This window comes from Macaca thibetana, chromosome 12, assembly GCF_024542745.1.
Source record: "Macaca thibetana thibetana isolate TM-01 chromosome 12, ASM2454274v1, whole genome shotgun sequence".
NCBI classification, from domain to species: domain Eukaryota; kingdom Metazoa; phylum Chordata; class Mammalia; order Primates; family Cercopithecidae; genus Macaca; species Macaca thibetana.
In genome coordinates this window covers 13,338,848-13,344,470 of record NC_065589.1, presented here as the reverse complement: position 1 = coordinate 13,344,470, position 5,623 = coordinate 13,338,848, and positions in this window count along the sequence as shown.

Here is a 5,623-nt window from a genome sequence, read left to right as displayed (position 1 = left end):
ATGAAGAGCTCGTAACTAACATTACCCAATGGTGAAAAAGTGAAAGTTTTTCCTCTAAGATCAGGAACAAGATAAAGAGACCTACATTTGCCACTTCTCTTCAACATGGTTCTAGAAGTCCTAGTCAGTTAGGACTTTCAGGGTCAATTAGGCAAGAAAAATAAATAAAAGGCGTTCAAATTGAAAAGGAAGAAGTAAAATTATCTCTGTTTGCAGACTGCATGATCTTATATCTAGAAAACCCTAACAACTCTACAAAAAAGTTGTTAGAAGCCATACATAAATTCAGCAAATTTGCAGGATACAAAGTCAATATACAAAACTCAGTTGCATCTCTATACACTAACAATGAATTATCTGAAAAGAAAATAAGTTTTAAATTCCATTTACAATAGCATCCAAAAAATAAAGTACCTGGGAACAAACTTAACTAAGGATGTGCAAGACTTGCATACTGAAAAATATAAAACATCAATGAAACAAAATAAAGTAGACATAAATATGTACATGGAAAGACATCCATGTTCATGGATTGGAGGAATTCAAATTGTTGAAATGTACTTACCCAAAGCAGTCTACAGATGTAATGCAATTTCTATCAAAATCCCAATGGCATTTTGTACAGAAATAAAATAAAATAATCTTAAAATTTATATGGAACCACGAAAAACCCAAAATAGCCAGAGTAATTTCAAACAAGCACAAAGCTGAAGGCACACACTTGGTGATTTCAAAATTAGATTTTAGAGCTACAGGGATTAAAATAGTATGGTACTGGCATTAAAAACACATATAGACCAATGGAACAGAATAGAGAATCCAGAAATAAACCCATGAATATATGGTCAACTGATCTTTGACAAGGGTTCCAAGAATACATAATGGGAAAGTGTAGTCTCTTCAATGGGAAAACTAGGTATTTACACACAGAAGAATAAAATTGGACCCCTATCTTACACTACTTACAAAATTTAACTCAAGGTGGATTAAAGACTTAAATATAAGACCTGAAACCATAAAACTCCTAGAAGACAACATAGAGAAAAAGCTTCTGGATGTCGTCCTTGGCAATGACTTCTTGAATATGACACCAAAAAACACAGGCAATAAAAGCAAAAACAGAAGTGGGAGCACATCAAACTAAAAAGCCTCTGCATAGCAATAGAAATAATAAACAAAATTAAAAGGCAGTCTTCAGAATGGGAAAAAGTATTTCCAAGTCATATATCTGGTAAAAGGTTAATGTTCAAAATATATAAGGAATTCCTGACCTCATGTTCTTAAAAAGACACCAAATTGGATTAGGACCTACCTTATCAGCCTACTTTTAACTCAATTACCTGTTTAAAGGCTCTATCTCCAAATTCAGTCACAGTTCGAGGTACGGGTCATTAAGAACTCAAACATGAATTTGGAAGCATACAATTAAGTTCGTAACAGGTAGGAAGGAAGAATTATAAAATGAATGAATGCCACAATTTTCCTATGAAAGTGAATTGAATCCTGAAGTAATTCCTCCTATTTTGATTGTTATTAGCTATATTAATTTCCTGTAGCTTCCTTAGCAAAATGTCACAAACTTGTTGGCTTAGAACAACAGAAATTTGTTTTCTCACAGCTCTAGAGGCCGCAAGCCCCAAATCAAGGTATCAGCAGTCCATACCTCCCCTGACAATGATAGGAAAGGATCTGTTCCAGGCCTCCTTCTAAGCGGAGCCTTAGGCATTCCTTGGCTTCTGGATGGGCATTTTCTTCCTGTATCGCTTAGAAGGCATTCCTCCTGTGCACATGTCTGTGTCCACATTTTTCCATTTTATAATGATATTAGAATTAGGGGCCTTCCCTACTCCAATATGATCTCATCTTAAATAATTATATCTGCAATGATCCTCTTACCAAATAAGGTCCCATTCTGGGCAACTGGAAGTTAAACTTCATTATGTGAATATTAAAAAGGACACAATTCAACCCATACACCATAAAAAAAAATGTTAAAAGATTTCAATGTCATAGACTAAAATTAAGAAACCTGAACTCTAAACAGACTTTTACCCTTTTACCTCCTCTTCCCAACTCACTCCTACCAAAAACAAACAACAACAACAACAAAAAAAAAAAAAAAAAAAAAAAAAAACAAGAAAAAGAAAAAATGAAGAAGAAATAGTCTGAACTATCATTCACAGGTCAATGAGGTCCAAATCCCTTAGCCAAAATTAGTTTACTATGTTTGAAGTTTATATAATTGCATAATTCATGAATGTCCTAAGTGATCTCCTTGCTGGAAACATTAATGTATTATTTGATTATACTAAACAGGTAAATGGTTCACATGAGAAATATGAGAAATTCGGTGGATCTTGTCATCTATCACTGACCAACTAGCTGGTTTCTGCCGAAGTCCAGAGAATCTTTATTCATCATAGAAATCAAGTCCAATCAAAACCAATTTTTTCAGCGAGCCTAGAGCTCTCTGTATAGGTAAATTCTTCTCTATCTTGGGCTAAGCACACTAAAACATATTCTTTAAAAGCATTGTATTTAAGCTTTACAATCTTTATTTCAACATCTGAAAGGCAGGGAAAAAAGGTGTTTGAATTAGTTCCCATTTGGATAAAGTAGCTTAAGTAAAATAACAACCATCTAATTTTTAATAGCTGTCAATGGCTCTTCATGGTGGCTCTTTATTGACGATTTTGTGTAACTTGGCTTCGTAGTTATTTTTAGTTACTGTGACCCCATTTCCCCCTAGATTTTACCCTCTAGAATCAGACTTAATTCAATGCCTAAAATACCTGTGCTAAGAAAAACAAAAAACAAAGAAGCAAAATTTTAATCCTCCTAATAAAAGATGAAAGAATTTGGCCAGGCACAGTGGCTCACGCCTGTAATCCCAGCACTCTGGGAGGCCGAGGCAGGCGGATCATAAGGTCAGGAGATTGAGGCCATCCTGGCTAACACAGTGAAACCCGGTCTCTACTGAAAAATAAAGAAAAAAAAAATTAGTCGGGCGTGGTGGTGGCGGGCGCCTGTAGCCCCAGCTACTCAGGAGGCTGAGGCAGGAGAATGGTGTGAACCCGGGAGGTGGAGCTTGCAGTGAGCCGAGATGTGCCTCTACTCTCCAGCCTGGGCGACAGAATGAGACTCCATCTCAACAACAACAACAACAAAAGATGAAAGAATTTGAAAATATACATTCTCTGACTCAGCAAAATAGAGTACATAATCAGAAATGATGTCCCACAAGATGGAAATCCACACAGACACAAGAGGAGAAACTTTCAAGGCCATCTGGCCTGGCTTGGATTATAATTCACCCAAACCATGTTAAGGTTAAGGGAATAAAGAAGACAATATTAATCATCAGAAATGAAACAAAGAGCCTACATTATCTATTTACTTATAAAATGTTTGTAAAGGGTGTAAAACATCAACTTTGGAAGTTACATTCTATATATTTAACTTTGACTTGCTATTTTAAAAGGTGTATCTGTATATTCTCTATATTAGTAAATACACTTAGGAAAGTGAAATTCTTTTTTTTTTTTTTTTTTTTTTTGAGATAGCATCTCACTCTGTCGCACAGGCTCAGCTCACTGCAACCTCCACCACCTAGGTTCAAGCAATTCTCCTACCCCATCCTCCTGAGTAGCTGGGATTATAGGCATGTGCCACCATGCCCGGCTAATTTTTGTAATTTTAGTGGAGACGGGGTTTTGCCATGTTGTCCAGGCTGGTCTCCAACTCCTAACCTCAGGTGATCTGCCTGCCTTGGCCTCCCAAAGTCCTGGGATTACAGGAATGAGCCACTGCGCCCAGCCAGGAAACTGGAATTCTGACTGATGTTTAAACTTTGGGTAGTGCCTCCAAATTACAGTGATAGAGAAAGAAAGCACCCAGATCAAATGTCACATATGGGACAGTTTTGTGGCAAACTTCTAAATTTCTACAAACAAAAATACACACACACACACACACACAAAGATCACATAATGACAAATGAATGTGATAGTGATGGTTTATATGTTACCTGGACTTTGTTACTTTTCTGTTAAGCCAGAAAGGGCTTCCTAGAAGGTAGAGCAGAAACAGGGACAAGGTGGCGTGAGTAACTGAGCCCTCTGGCCCTTCAACATTCATCAGCTTAAACCAAATTCAGATAATTCTCACTACTATTTGCCTCTGCACACATATGTACACAGCCCATGTGATCCTTAAGTGTGATGGTGGGAAGGGCTGAATCAAACATACCTAAGACATCTTTCGATGAGATTTTACCCCTTAACTAGAATTATTGGATAAACAGGGATCCACTTTCCTGTGTGTGTGTGTGTGTGTGTGTGGTTTTTTGTTGCTGTCGTTGTTCTTGTTGCTGTGATACTTCACCATGTCTTTCCTCAGATATATAAAGTTTGTGTATTATGGTTAAATGTTGAAATTGCTCTTTCACTAACAAATCCTCCTGGAAATTTTATATTATTGACTTGATACGACAAATATCAAGTCATTTCTTCTTCTGTCAACATAAACTTTTGAAAGTTTGTAGAGTTGTTGTTATTGGCACAGATTTTTCATCATCATTACAACATCATAGCACACTAGTGCCTCTATTTGATTCTTCTACTAAATGTGCCTTTACTAAAATTAATTTCAATAAATTGATGCTTTGAGAACTTCTGATCAATGACTGTTTTAAGTATACAGCAACGAAATCAAAAGATTAAACAAGATGATTCTTGATCAATTTGGTGAGGGCAAGAGGAAGCATAGCAAATCCAGCAAACAAATATGTGCATGGAAAAGACCTCAGTGAGTCTTTAAGCCATAGAAATTACACTTAATTTTTGTGATTTTTCTTACATAGATACTTGTTTGTGGTACCCAGCCCTGTAGAGAAGGGTTTTGCTAAAGGCTTTGTTACAGGGGGAGGGGAAAAAAGAAAGTAATTCCATCAAGCAATAAAATTTGCAGAACTTAAAAATAGTTTTTACGTTTACCCCAAGGATTATGAAAGCAGCAGAATTGTGAATGCCAACTGGGGAAGTGACTAGACAATTGGCTTTCTTCCCCCACCAAAAGGAGAAATAACCAGATTATTCATATGTGCAGTGAGAACAGATTATCTGCCTTGCTTTCTTTCTTTTTTTTTTTTTTTTTTTTTTTTGAGATGGAGTCTCTCTCTGATATGCAGTGGTGCCATCTTGGCTCATCGCAACCTCTGCCTCCCGGGTTCAAGCGATTCTTCTGCCTCAGCCTCCCGAGTAAGTGGAATTATAGGAATGTGCCACCACACTTGGCTAATATTTGTATTTTTAGTAGAGATGAGGTTTCATCTTGTTGGCCAGGCTGGTCTCGAACTCCTAACCTCAGGTGATCCACCCACCTCGGTCTCCCAAAGTGTTGGGATTACAGGTGTGAGCCACCACACCCAGCCTGCCTTCCCTTCTAATTTTTCTGTGGTTCTGGTTCCTCTAGGACCCAGCATAGAGTTCACCAATCACGCTGACTAGGGTTAGAGGTCACTGGGTAAAGCATAGGATAGAGGTTGCATTCCAAACTAATAGTGGGAATGAAGTTGAGCTAGACCAGGGGCTTTTGCAGGATAAGCTATACACCCAGAACAATC